We start from the raw sequence: 15,648 nt of genomic DNA, 5'->3' as shown, positions 1-15,648 counted from the left end.
AAAATATCAAGGAAGTAAATACACAATAAAGAATATGGTTCACTTATCAGCATGTGCCTAAAAGCAAGTTGGGATGAATTCTACAGAGTACCACAAGGAGGGAAGTAAAACAACGATATACAAGAAACATGAAGCCAGTGAACGAACTATAGCGAATTGCTGGAGCTACAGTGACCCAAAATGCTACTGCGACTGCCTAGCTTGACCCAGAATTACTGTGTGACCTAGGTTTCTGAAAAGAGCAGATGACCTGGCACTGATACATGCTAGTCATCTTCATGCAATAGACCTGTCATCCACAGTCTTGACTCTTGTAAAACCAGAACCCTTCTAGCTGGCTATTTGTTGTTAGATGTTTAAATAAATGTGTTTGCCTCCTGCTCTCATTAGGTGTGTATGCTAGCACAGCAGGGCTAGTCTGTTGAGGGAAACATCACCGCTTAGGAAGACATTCTGGGCTTCAGGACAACTCATGAAGAAGAACAAACCCTTAGAATCCCATAAAATCCCTATTCTCGTAAAGTAAATTTAGGAGATTGGGTTATTAGTTGTGTGGACGGCACAAGTAATAGGCCCACAATTCTCCTTACTGGGAACCAAGCGCCCCATTGTAGCACTTCCCTCTCTCAGGGCAGTGAAGCAGGGCAGTCCAAGGCCTACTCGGGAGAAGGAGTATGGGCTAGTAATCACTGTTCACTGGCACACAATAAACACACTCAATAAATGATCGTCCTGTCAGTACTTTTTCCTTAGATAAAGGAGAAGTACATTTATTACTCACAGACTACTAAATACTATGCAGTAATTTACAAATATGTACATAGGCCGATCGGAAATACCATAGTTGACTTCCCATAATCACCTATCACCTTTCAAAAAAATAAACAAATCCTGGGCTGACCCCCAGGCCCTGCCTCACCCTGGGTGTATACAAATGACGATGCAGTGAAGCTCCACATGTTCTGTGGTGAAGAAAAGGTCAAAGGTTGCCAAATTTTAAAATGGGATAACATGGGCCCTGTTGAGCCAATTGTGATGATCTTGGGCTCCATGTACTCCTTGTGGTGAGCTCTAGCCACCAGAGGCAGAAGCAGAAGACCTCCTCCCCTTCAAAGCAGTGCAGACCTCAGGGAGCTGGTTCTTCAGGCTTCCTGTGTCAGCCTTCCTCCTGGTCTTCATTTCTGGGCACAGAAATCCAGGGCTGGTCCCTAACTGGTCCTCAGGAGGTGTACGGGGCCAACCTCACTGATCCTTGGGCAGACCTTCTCATTCTCCGGTCAACTGGGCAGAGTCATTAGCCCTTTCTAGGCATAAGGGGGTTCCTCTTTCCAGTTCTCCATGGTGGTCTCAGGGTGCAGCAGTGAAGCAAAATAGGCAAAAGAGTCTTCCCCTTGTGCAAGAGTTTGTAAAGGGAAGTGGAAGGTTCCAGAAGACAGATACCCTTGGCTAATCATAAGGTGCCACGTCACCTCTCCACCCCTGGGGCAGTTCACAATGGTATCACCAAGAGTCACTGGTCACATCTTTTCTGGGAGCCTCAGATTCGCCCCTCATGCATATCATTGCTAGGGCCTTTCTCACTAGATTTTCAAAGGGGAGCCCCCTCCTGTATTGGCTCCAGAGGTCTGGGCAAGCCCATACCTGGTACAGTATGACAAGTGTTTGATTAATGCAGATCATTCCGCCACACCCCTTCCACCCTCAGGAGCTGAGTGAAGCACTACTATTGCTCTCTTTATGTGGGGAGGTCTTTGTTCCTACTGCGGGAGAGAAATGTAATTAACCTGACTCAGAAGGGTGACACAAAGCCTGGGCTCTGATCCTGAGCTGAGCTAGAGAAATATGATAATTTTGGATGACCCCTAAGTTGTACAAATATCTTTTTGGAACTTGCAGAATTGATTTTGCACAGGTTACACAACTCAGTTTGATACATCACTGGTCTCTGTAGGCCAAAGGGAAGGGAAACTGCACTTTTCAGGCAGTTTTCTATCTATGAGTATAATAAAGTGTCACTACAGACAAAACAGTTATTTACACTGACTTTTCTTATTAGTATACACTAACATTATAAAGCCTACCCGAGGTCAATATCTGATCATTCAGAGTAACCCACTGCACCAGGCTACCTGTGCACAGTTCTCAGGCAGCGCAAGACAGCAGTCTCCCATGCTCCGTCTGCACACATGTGTATGTGTGTGTACGCATGTTCAATTGTAACCAGTCAAGAGCCCCTTACTCTTGCTGCATTGCAGCAGCCGTATCTTAAAGGTTGGAAACTTGTGGTAAACGTGTGGAGTCCATTTGCTATGTTATTACAGTGGACAAGTCACATGCAGTGATAGTCACTCACAATAAAAAGTCCAAAACCGGGTGATCCAAAAAGCAAAAAATCTGGGTGTACTGAATAGGTGGAAAACAACTGCAATAGTAACTAACCTAGTTTATTGTGTTCCTGGAAAACAAAAAGCAAATAACTATTGGTTCCTAAACCATTTTACATATTTACAGACCCGTTTTAAGGCATGGCCAAAGTGAGCAATTGCCCACTGCTCCCACCTGTGAAGAGGCACCATAATAACGTGATCAGAACAGTCAGAAGAATCTGTCTGTCTTTGTCTCTTGTTCTTTCTATCTCAATGGCTCTCCCTTTCTCTGCTTACCTCTACCTCTGATATCTCTACCACTCTCCACTTCTCTATCTTTCTGCATCCTACCTATCTCTCGTACTTTCATCTATCTCTAACTTGGTCACTTCTGTTATGTCTCCCTACTTCTGTTTAACCTCCCTGTAATTTACCACTCCTCTGTCAACCTTGCCTCTCTCTAAAACTATTGCCTCTCTTCTGCCATATACCTTCTCCTCACCTTTCTCATTACTTCAGTAGTTTCTTGCTACCTCTTTGCCTCATTCTCTCTGTTTCCTCCCTATTTTTCCTACTCTGCTTCTCTCTTTTCCTAATTTCTATTTAAACTCCTCCTTTGAAGCTGTCTCGCTGTCTTTCCACTCTTTCTTAATCCACCTCTCTGCTCACCTTTCTCAGTACCTCGGCCTCTGTACAACAGACTCTCTCTCTACCTATGTATCAAACTAACCTCTCTTCCTCGTCTCTCTTTAATTTAACTCTTTTCTCTCTATACCTCCTCCCTCTTATTGCACTTGCTCTCTCAACCTTCCCTGCTGTCTCTCTACTCTCTTCACTTGACCTTCCTTTCTATACCTCACTTCTTATGCTACCTCACCAGTCTTTACCTTGCACCTCTATGCATCTCTCTCTTTCTCACCAATCTACCATTACCTCTCACCAACTCACCTTTCTTCTACCTTACCAACACCTCCCTCCTCAGTGTACCCAGCAAATATACATATAGAAAGTTCAGAGGAGGAACAAGGCAGAGGAGGCAACCCAAGGAAGAAATGTCACCTAAAGGTGAGGTGACAATTCTCAGAGCAGGGTTATAATGTTCCCTTTTGCAGTGAAGAATTGAGCTGTTGGGTGGGGAATTTATTTCATGACCATGAACATTCTGCAGTGACAGATAACCTGCCAGGCGGTATGTGCAGATCTCTTATTTTTAAACTATGCATTAGTCTTCTAAGCATCAACCAAGTCACCTATATCATGTCTTTGATGCAATGGGAGAAACAGGCTGACTAGAACTAGATAGCTACTAAAAACATCGTTCTGTCTGGGGTTTATTCTGTCATTCAAGGTCTGTGCCAACCGTTTCCAAGGCCACTTTAACTGTTATCCACAGACCATTTCAAAGGGTAGGGATGGACAAGGTGAGTTGCTTTGTTCGTTCAGCAAAAGAACATCAATATATAGCAGTATTAATGAACTACACTACTAGAGTCCATTACCTTTACAGACCATGAACACTTCCAGCATAGTACAAGTGGGATTCCCCAGGGAACTCTTCACTAATCAAAGAACTCCCAAATATGGCAACAGTTAGGCATAAGTCTCAGAAAATCTGTAACAGAAAGTAGCACAGTTCGATTGGAAAGGTTAGGATCGCAAGTGCCACCAGCTCTTATTTGACACATGGTGTCATAATCAGGACTCTACAGGATATTATTGCTTTGAGTTGTTGCTTGGTTGCCAGTCATCAGAATACTGGAAATGGCCTGGGAACACTGAGGAACAGAAAGATGACAAAAAACGATATCATAGCATACTGTGAGTTAGTTCCATGGCAGGAAGGTTTAATGCACTTCTCTATTGACTTCAGAAAATTTAATGCCCTTGTTCAATTTGGCTCTATGCCATAAGGCAGGATAGGTCAGAGGCAGGTATATAACGAGCTGAGTACATGGCTCACTTGGACCTCACCACTGAGTGTTCTCAAATGCTCCTGGCCCCTGCCTAGAAATGAAGATATAATTGATCAATTGTATTAGAGTTAGATGGCATCCTCCTAATAGACGTGCTTGCCAAAAGTCAAACAGCAATGAGTCTAAACGTCATGTGATAAATAATTTCAAACAATTTGCAAGTGGTTTAAAGCAAATGGTTTTAAAGGAAAATGTCCTCATAAGATCAAACTTATTCTTCTGTTTGATCTTCTTTAGGAAAACCAGGAAGAATTCTGTGATTAGAAAGAACCCCCCCCCCCCTTATTTGAGCCAATAATCATGGGCAACCATTGCATTATCTTTACTTGTATTTGAGTTGTTTTGTTTAGCTGTGTTCTGCTTGTACACAACCCATGAACACTATGGGCCTCATTACGTCATGACCGCCAGCCTAGCCATGGCGCTCCTACCACCACAGAACTGGCGGTAAGGCCCACCACATTGAGAGTTGTGGGGCTTGGCAGACGTCAAGCCTCCACAACCCCACCTGGCCCACCAGGCAGTTGCACTTCCGCGGCTGGCAGGAAGCACCTCCAAACATGGGAGCAGGCCTCAGCCTGCCGGCCAGATTACAAGTCTACAAACCGCCAGGCTTTCCATGGCTATCACCCCACCACGAAATCCCTGGTGGTCATGCACAAGACGACAGGAATCTCCATTCCTGTCGCCAGCACACACATGCAAACATGTCCCCACACATTCCCCCCTACCCATCCACACACTCCCAAACAACCTCCCACCCCTTCACACATGCATGCAAATGCAAACATGCACTCAGACCCCCCCACATTCATCAACACAGACACCCCCACTCACTCACATTCATCCACAGACATCCCATACATGCGCACAGACACGCACACACACATTCACTCGCATACATGTATGCATTCACCAACCCCCTTCACAGACATGCACACATGCACCCACACACACAGGCACCCCCCCTTTCGGGTTGCCCACTTACCTTCTCCGGCGAGGAGGACGTCCGAGAGGGGATGGGTCCTGGCGGTCCTGTATCGCCAGCACTACCACGTAACAGGACTCCGCCAAGCTGTATTACAGCTTGTGGTGATGCACCTACACCTGCTCCGCAGACCGCCAGCATGAATGCTGGTGACTTTCCACCACAAAGATGGCGGACGGCTGCCAGAACTCGTAGTATGGCAGTCTGCAGACCGCCAGCACTGGTGGTCTGGTGGCAGGTTTGGCTTTGGTGGTCAGGGAAATTGACTGCCAAAGTCAAAATGAGGGCCTTAGAGTTGTGGGGCTTGACAGACACCAAGCCTCCACAACCCCACCGGTGCCGTCCCACTGTGCGGACGGTGGGGAGCACCTCCAACCCGGCAGCAGGTCTCAGCCTGCCAGCCAGATTACAAGGCTGCAAACCGGCAGGCTTTCTGTGGCGGTCACCCTGCATTGAAAACCCGGGCGGTCTGCACCCGGCAACAGGAATCTCCAATCCTGTCGCTGGCACACACATGCAAACATGTCCCAACACATACAAACATCGCCCCACCCATCCACACACTCACAAACACCTCCCACGCCTTCAAACACGCATGCATTCACGTACACACCCATGCATCATACGCACTCAGACACCCCCACTCACTCACTCACTCACATTCATCAACACAGACACCCCCACACATGCGCACATACATGAACACACACATTCACACTCACTCACATACATGCACGCATTCACCACCCCCCTTTGCAGACATAACACACACACAAGGGCACCCTCCCCCCCTTTCGTAAGCCCACTTACCTTCACCGTCGAGGAGGACATCCAGGAGGGGGTGGGTCATCGTCAGCACCACCATGCCAATAGGACTCCGCCAAGCCATATTACAGCTTGTAATATGGCAGGCGGAGTCCTGCTGCCGTGGCGGTGCTGGCGATGCATCCGCCTCTGCACTGCAGACTGCCAGCATGAATACTGGTGACTTTTCACCACAAAGATGGGGGACGGCTGCCAGCACTCATAGTATGGCAGTCTGTAGACCGCCAGCACTGGTGGTCTGGTGGTGGGTTTTGCTTTGGCGGTCAAGGAAATTGACCGGCAAAGTGAAAATGAGGGCCTACGTGTTCACTGTGCTCCTTTTTTGATGAACATCTCATTGAATGGGGTTTATGCTGTTTTACGCTTGCCTATAACATAACTTGTATTTGCTATTAATGATTTGTCATGTGAAGTTTAGACTCACTGCTGTTTGATTTTTAGAAAGCATATCATTTGAGAGATAAAATGTAAATCTTACAATTGATAATTTATATCCTAAAACCCAGGTTCTGAGTAATAGGGGGTGGCCTTGTTTTGTTTTCTGTAAGTACAAATAAGACAGTATTTTCCATCTTGTTTAAATAATACCAATTCATAGTTCTGAGTTTTGAGCTTCACAGCAGCCCAGCGTCCTTCCAGCACCTAAAGGATAACATTTTGCCACTACATGTGGAATGGTGGATTACCTTGACAAAATTATCGTCTACAGTGCCAATTGGAACAATCATCTTCGCCATCTTAGGGACACCCTTTCAGCCTTATCAAAGGCTGGATTAAGTATCTATCTTAAGAAAATCTTGGTGATGGTCAGGAACTATGACATTTAGTTGATGTCACCATATGAAGAAAATTGGACCCTCAAGTGCCAAAGATCAAAGGTATCTAGGGTATTACATTTCCAAGAATGAAAAAGGTGGTGATGGCTTTTAAGGAGTTAAGAGAAGCAGAGCGAAGGTGACAAGGAAAAGCAGGAAAGTAGATCGGATAAGAACATCGGAGCCATGCAGGAGGAATGGAAAAGATCAGTAGTAGAGTGGGGGAGGTAAGAAGGACAGAAGCAAAGATGGGAGAAGAATACTGGAGGAGGACGAATGGAATGAAGAAGCAGAAGCAGAAAGGCAAAATGCCACCCCACATCTTAGATGTGAGAGGCCCAGAGTTTGTCGAGTTCCCAGATGCCACAGCTTCCTCTTGGAGTCATTGAAACAGGCAAAGGATAATACTGGTGGCTGGGCTTGTTTAAACTGATTGTGGCGGTGGATTAGCATTGTTAGGGAAGTGCACAAAAGTAAAACTTGAGACTGAATAGGTACTAAAAGATCAAAAGGATTGTGTTTTCTCCTGGAGAAGGAAACAAGTGCACAGGTTTAATCAAATCAAACACCACAAAAGTGAAGACGCTTGTAATGGATGTGGTTTTAGACAACAATGCTCCTCCTTATTCGTATATCAAACCAAGTCCAGGAAAAAAAGAAGAACTGACACTTGCCTTTCTATATTTAATTCAAGGATGAAGACTCCCAGACATATTGTGGCTCATCTTCCAAAACAGCCCCACTAGTCCGAAGAAGAGAAAACTTAGGAAATTGGCCACAAAGTAACATAGCTCTTTGAGATATTATGAATTTTCTAATAAACTCACTTTCACACATATATTGTCATGGGGTCTCTTCTGTCCCACATTACAGTGACTTCTTTTCTGAAAGCCATAAATGGCAATTGGTAAAAACTGTATAAATTCTATAATTAATCAATTCACATTGTTCCATCAGGAATAATAAAAGTAAATGTTTATATGATTATGGTGTCCTTCAAACATTTTCAAATTAATTTGTTTCATAAACACGTTACATCGTGAGAAAAGTTCCTGATATCCTGGTATTGATTGTCTCAATGTGCAAAAGCAAGTATTACTAATGTCACCAGAGCTGGCTTATAACTTAAAGTTCCTCTTCATTCACTTGTGAGTGTAGGCACTAAATAACTCTTCATGCATATGGTCTGCCAATGTGCTTGCACTAGTGAACCATTCATCCATCCACTCACTACTTCTTGAATTTACCCACCAACTTATCCACAATAAAACTGACCTGCCAACTAAACAAGAAATGCAAGCAAAATTAAAATAATAATGAAAGTAGGAAAATAAAAAAATCCTGCCACCTAAAGTGGACAATGTTTGCAATAAAAAGCAAGTAAAAAGGAATCATAGCAGTGGTTGTCCATTTTGGCATGGTATTGTTCTTTGTGTACAAACAGCATAATAAGAATATGCCATTTAATGCACACTGGCTTTAATATATGCTTCATTTCTTTTTTCACAATACATATGACAGTCCTACTACTCTTGTCGTAATTTTTCATAATAAACAGAACACAACTCTGGCATTTGACATAACTTCTCCCATCAAATCAATCAGGCCTATATCTTCCATTAAAGGATTTTCAACATAACCAAATCAAGCCTCCTGTAGTGAACATATGCTTTCCCAGAAGGCATCCATCATGAATAAAATGACAAATATTTACAAAATTACAGTGGGCAAAACAATACACCATCCCTCCTAGGGGGTCTAACAGTGATTATCACTGCAAATCTTCTACACCATGATTTTCAGAGGGAGTATACAGCACCGAAACCCTTGCCTGATAAGGTAATCAGTGAGATTCTGTGTACAAATTATCTGTCTCCTGATTTTTACAACATGCAATAATAATCTACACTTAATGGCCTATTGTATTTGCCATATACTTTTAGCAACCAATAAATCTGACCTTCTGTCTTTATTGTGAGATTCCATAACCTCTGCTAGCTGACATAACATTTCCCAATTACCCACTTAGGCCTACAGTCTGTTGGCTTGTCACCATATCCTGCACAAGCATATTGTACTCAGTAAGCTTTCCCAGAAGACAGTCATCAGTCATGCAGTCATAAAATTGCAAATATATACAAAATAACAACTGACAAGACAGTGTAAGAAGACCTAACATTTATCATCACAGTGAAAAACAGTTTAAATCAGGGATTGCCAGAAGGGGTGATCAAAACCAAAGCCCTTACCTCACACAGTAATCCATGAGATTCCAAGTAACGACATACCTATAATGAATAGTAATAGCAATCCGTTCTTAAAGACTTCTTGACTTTAAGATGTGATTTTCACAATACCTATGTCAGCCCTACTGCAGTTGTCGTGCCCTTTTATTATAAACTGATTTGGCATCTGATATAACTTTTCCAAATGAACCAACCAGTGTATAAGTCTATAATTAATGACTTTTCACCATACCCAATTCAGGGCTACTGTATTGAGCATAGGCTTTCCTACAAGGGAGCCATCCAGTAGAAACCATACATTTAGAATGACATACATACTTACAGTTGGCAAATCACAGTACAAGTCCTTCTAAGAAGGGCTAATGAGGATTCTGTAGGTGCAAATAGTGTACCACCATAGATTTCAGATTCCATGTAATTTAATAGCTGTGGAGAGGATTTTACATGATTATCATCTACCCTTAATGGCCCGTTGTCTTTAAAATATAGTTTTCAAATAAAGGCCTACTCTTTCCAAGACAACAATCATTATAAACAGATCTATCTGCCTTGATCATCCTCCGGTCATTGAAATTACAAATATGTACAAAATTACATTTGGCAAAATAATCACACAGCTAACAAGGATTCTAACAGTGCAAATTTTCCACCCCGTGTTTGTCAAAGGGCATAACTAGCACAAAAACAAGTGTTCACTTGGTTAATCTGAGCGATTCCATGTAAGACAATATCTGGCTGCAGGCTTTATCACAACAATAATACACTTAAAGTGTGGTCGACTCTAATGTATTCCTTTAATAATAAATAAGCAAGTCCTACTGCCCTTATTATACCATTTCATAATAAACATACCAGCCTTGATCCATAGCTTAACTTCTTTACCGAATCAGGCCTATTGTACTGAACATATGCCTTCCCACAACAGAACATGCAAGTAGTGTTTTTCAGTGGAAGGACATACCACCTGTCTAATCAAGACTTGTAGAAAGGAAGACTGACATGCAGGTGGAGACAAAGTTTCTCTCTCAGTAGTACTTAATAAAGCTCTGGTAAAAGATCTGGTCTAGTCTGGTCTGATAACAGCTCCAATCCAGACAAACAAAGCACACATTTTACTTAGAATCTATTCCATGACTTAACAGTGTCAAAAAGAAACTCTTTTTCTAGACAAATGTGCTTTTTAGCTGACATGTCTTATTATGACAGACAGGCCGCTTGTCTTTAGATCACTATGTGGTGTAATGTGCCTCAATTGTGCAGTAGTGGTAACCTTTATTTTAGAGTAATTTACTTCAGCAGAATCTTCCATTTCATAGGTTTGTTTTTTGTGGCATTTGCCTTGATAAATGCACGTATTGTTTTGTCATCGAGTTCGGAATCCTGTTTAGAGGGCCACAGGGCACAGAGGAAATACTGGGCCCAACCAAGGTTGTTGAGGCCTTTTACTCCTGATGTCCCAGGGCCCACCCTGGTATGGATCCTGCTGAAATGGGACAAGCACCCCCTTCTGCACCTGACTCAATGGAATAGCATAGCTTCGAGCAGTCAAGGTTCTTTTAGGGAAAGCTCAGATATATGTCAGTGAACACGACTCATAACTCAATGTACAAGGAGTGCATGCAATAAATCAATGTCCAGTCAAACACTTAATTTTGTATTAAAAGAAATATTGCACTTCTAACTCTACATATGCAAAGCTAAATGACATTCATTAAGCAATAATACCCCTTGAGGTAGATACTCTAGTAGTTGTAGTTTGTGTAACAGGTGCACTGTTAATCCCCATTCATTTATGACTGCATCCAGGAATAAACTATTAGGCGATACTCAATACTTTTTCACTTTTAGACTCCGTTTGTAAGGTGTATTCACTTAAAGTCAATGGGGTTGCAGAACCAAAGACAGGATATAACCCGGGGCTCCAAAGACACATTTATCAGTTTACCCACTCAGGCAGTACAAAACCTGTCAGCGGTGCAGCGTGGTCCTGGTCCAGATTGGCAAATTCGGGCTGAATGCAGTCACACATGCAGCTCCTGGCAGGTGCTGGCTCTGTCTCTCTCCTGAGCCAGGCTTACCAGCAATCCTATAGGAGTTGCTCTGACTCCAGCGAACACTCTGTAAGTTTTATCTCCTTTCTCAGGGTGGGGGTAGTCTCCATGCTCAGGCAGGACTCCAACAGTGCTCTCTTTATCCCCATGCCTCCTATGGTGCAATAGCTGCATATGGGCAGATCCTATCTTGGTTGCAGCTGCAATTTCCCAGATCACTGAAAATGACCTGGACCTCTGGCCACAACGTAGTGAGTGGCCCCTCCTGGCATACAGTGTTGCTCCAATGGACTTCACCAGTCCAATCATGCTGGCCTCAAGTTAGCTTCCTCCGTGGCCCCTCCTGGCATCGGTGGCTGGAGGAACCATACAGCACACGGGCAACGGCCCGATCGGTGCATCAGCAGGATTCTACCACCGCTCCGTAACTTAGTTCAGGACGGCCCCCGCAGTATGAGGTCACCGATTTAATCCTCTGCACATGGGTAATGACCAGATCACTGTGAGAGTGAGTTTCTCCTTCCGCTCCTTGTCAAAGTTCATGGCAGCCTCTCCTGGCATATGAGGTTGCTGATTTCTCTATGCTGCACACAGGCAACGGCCTGATCGATGCAGAACAGTTCCTCACACCTTGCTCGGGAGGCACCCACAGCTGGGCTCCTCTCTGGATATTGCTTTGTCCAATGAGCTCCTCTTCCTCACGGACACACCGGTCTTGGCGAGCAGGCTTGCACTAGTTATCCAGCAGGGAGACTAGCAGGCTGGTCCCCTAGTCCTAGCCAAAGGCAAAAGTCTTGCAGATCTTCCCCTTCTCATGCAGTACGGCTGGCTGTTTGGTAGATGACAAACTTTGTGGCCTCAAGATCCCCTACTTATTGTTTTTTTTAGACACAAAATGTCATTTAGTGTATGAGTCTTTCAAGTTATATGCTGGGGTTCTGCTTCTTTGAAATTGACATATTTTCCCTTTCTTCTTCCTCTTGAAGCATGTCTCTCACAGCAGGCAGGACTCTGAAGATAACTAACCCACAAGATTTATTGGAGTGACCACAGTTCACACCTGAATGTCAGCCACAGTGATGTGTGCATCAAAAGGTTAATCCTGGTCCCTCAGCCCTACTCATTATGATTCCCTTATCATCCCCATCTCCCTCTTCCAGATATGTGTCCAGACCCCCTCCTTGTGATCTGTCACTGAATCAAAGAGCCCCTGGAAATGCTCAGAGAGAGCTTGGCGCTCCCCTTGTCCATTGCTTGTCTCACTCAGCTTACAGGAATGAATTAATACACAGCTCTGCGGGGGGTAATTCTCTGCTCCTCATATGTTCACCAAGCTGGGTTGGGCTTCCCAAAATAGAACACAAGGTCCTTCATGTTATGTACCAGTTCAGGAACTTCTGCACTCACTGTACATTCACAGCACACTCCACTGCCTAGTACTGTTATCCTCATGCATGCTAGCTCCAGCATAGTTGCATGCAGCACACACACTCAGTCTGCGAACACTGTTCAGTACTCCAGTCTATCTGTACTGTACCAGAGTGTGTTATTTTAAGAGCACACCCTGCCAGCACACACACATTTACCACGTGCTCACAGTACCACACTTCACCTTCTGTTTAGTGTATCTCTTGTGAGCACACATGCACTCAACAGATGTTTTCATCACACCCGCACTTCCACATCAACCTGGTGTAGGCCACGGGTGAGTTAAACACACAGCAGTGGAACCTTTAAAAATGTGAGTGGGCCTGTTGTCCTCATTCCAGTGACACAGGGTAACAAGGACCGGTTCGCTACTAATGATCGCTATATAATATGTTGCCACCACCATGCTTATGCCGTTTAATTCCTGGTGAAGGCAGTAGCCTTCCACCACTATGAGGGTAGTGCTTTGGTGCCCCTCCCTTCCCGTTCCAAGAAGACCGCAATCCGTGAGACAGGCCTATCTCATGGCACATATGCATGATCAGTGTTCGCACATGACAAAAAATCAGCATTAGGGATTCAGACAACAACACAGCTAGGCATGCAGGACAGGGGTACTTTCACTTTGCAGAGGACTTTTCCGTCCCAACAAAGTACTACTCAATGCCTTGATTTGTAAATGTAGAAGAAAATATACATATATAAAGCACAATTTGAACAAAACATTAGTGTGTGGTTAAAACCAGCTGACAACACAGGGGACATGATCCATGAGGTTTTTTCCATGCATGGCTGTTTATGTTAAGAGTCAAGAACTGCACATGCGGCTAATGATTCACTGAGGTTGCACATCCTAACCCTACGTCTCAGGAATCCATTCCTAGGATAACCTGCTGTCATAAGACTTCCCTGTTCAAAACAGATTATTTTTTTCAAGAAGAGCCCTTCTTTTCTGCATATGTCTTGTGAAAGGCAGGAATGGCGATGCAAAATGTGCTTTGAACTGTAAGGTTACCTGAAAGTAACGCAAAGCAGGACTCTGCATTGCTTTGCATTACTTTGCGTCAGGGAAGGATGGCACACTGGCGTTCCCATGCAATGGCCTGTGGTTTTTGACCCAAAGTCATATTCCATTAACAAAAGGAAACAGGGTTTTGCACCAAAAAATAATGGCTTTTTTGAGAATGAGATTAACTTGGTCAAACGCCTTTATTTCTTCAAACATTTCCGACTTTGTATGTGTGCTGCTCTGCTTAGCACACATCGCAGTTCCAAAGTCTGCCTAGGCATATTATATTGTACCAGAAGGGTAACCTTTCAGTGCAAAGCCTGTCCTAGACTTCTCACAGACAGCTTTCGGCTAGGGTGCAAAGGTGGGTGCTTGGCACTAGGCACCCTAATTGTTGAAAGAGAAGAGGACAGTGTTCTGTCTTATTAGATACAACACCTTCCTGCTCTCTCCCTCTCACATAATGCAGGAATACCAAGTTCCTGCACTGTGTTACATGACATCTTTGTAAATCTGCTACTCAATCTTTAATAGACTAATTGCACCAAAAATAGCAACTTCATATTGTGGACAATACAATTTGACATAGTAGCTGCTAGTAATAACATTTGTGATGCTTGTTTCAATGGGCAGATCACTCAAACAGTGTTCACGAATATTTGATCAATTTATTTAAATTCAGCAGCTGCTTACCAACAGGGACAGATTACAAATACTGCACTGGTTCAAATTTGCCCCAACCTTCACAGTTTTCACAGATTTCACTCCGGGGACTCTAACATGAAGGTAAACTTTTGTTGGTACTGCTGCAATAAAGTGCATGTTTTCGCAATCCCCTATATCTAAAACTGTACTTTTTATATTCCTCTCGTGAGCTCAAAATCTTAGTTTCATTTTTTTGCTCTCATTGCACTGTATTAAATATACTGGATTCAAAGTGTCATGAACATCTATCAGGGTAAGACAGATGAAGAATCGCAGAGGACATAGAACTTTTGTTCACTTTTAAAATCTCCTACTTCGGGCCCAATAAACCATAACAACAGATGTTGCTTGCAGTATTCCCACGCTAAATGGTACACAGTGAAAACAGCCTTTGTTGTATTTTCTCTCACTGCGTTACTGTAAGCGGAGGGCCTAAAATAGCAAGGTAAAAAGCGGTCCCTCCGGGCTGACAGAGTCCGATGGGGATCTAAGGAGGCAAGGAAAGTGCTGTCTCTGAGACGCTTAGCTCGCAGTCCCCAGGAAATGATGTGCTGGAAGCAGCTTCCCATAAAAGGAAGAAGTGCTCTGAAAAATGTGGCTTTAGAACCCTTTTTTCTCGAATGCCGTTATAGGAGCTGAAGTCTGGGCGCAACCGACCGCGCGTGCACTTACCCCTGAGTCAGCGTCAGCTGGGTGCTGCGTGCGGAGAGCCCTGCGCGCGCCGGATAGCCTCCTGCATGAATCCCCTTCACTCCATGTCCTGCTCAGTCTGTGAGCTCCCCACAGATCTTCCCTTCAGACCGCTAGAAGAATGTCAGAGAAAGAAAAAAAAGTGAAAAGCCTTAAAAATCACTCTTGGCACGTTTATCCCTCTGGTTTCTATTTTTGTCTATCTGAACTCATAGTGCCTTGCAAAAAATATGCTTTTGCTTCTGCTTGAGTGACAAAAATGACAAAGGGCAGGCACTCGTTTCTTCCCACATTGTAGGAGTGTGGCAGGGAGTGCTTTCCCCTTATTTATGACTCATGCATCGCTGGCATCGGCATGTGCAGACGTTTACATACCGTGGGGGCGGAAATCAGAAAAGCACTAGGACTAGTATTTTCACGAACTTAAATATATTGCATACCCAAACAGGGAGGGCTAGGAGCTGAAATACTCTCTAGGAATGCATTGAGTCTGAACTCGAATCTTAAAATGGGGTTTGCTACATTCCATGGCGACTAATAGCTCAACAGTTT

The 15,648-nt window shown here is 44.0% G+C and overlaps 1 protein-coding gene across 1 annotated transcript in view; it reads right to left on the bottom strand.

Annotated features, from left to right (window-relative positions):
• IRAG1 (inositol 1,4,5-triphosphate receptor associated 1) overlaps window positions 1–15,179 on the bottom strand; it is a 547,704-nt gene extending 532,525 nt beyond the window's left edge. The window contains exon 1 of the mRNA XM_069223615.1: window positions 15,079–15,179. The gene's annotated coding sequence lies outside the window, so the exon portion shown is untranslated. The remainder of the gene's footprint in view (window positions 1–15,078) is intronic.
• Window positions 15,180–15,648: the final 469 nt, after the last annotated feature.

The sequence above is a fragment of the Pleurodeles waltl genome, chromosome 3_1 (genome assembly GCF_031143425.1).
Source record: "Pleurodeles waltl isolate 20211129_DDA chromosome 3_1, aPleWal1.hap1.20221129, whole genome shotgun sequence".
Taxonomy (NCBI): Eukaryota; Metazoa; Chordata; class Amphibia; order Caudata; family Salamandridae; genus Pleurodeles; species Pleurodeles waltl.
Note: the sequence above shows the minus strand (reverse complement) of the source record. Positions and strands in the feature narration are given on the sequence as shown.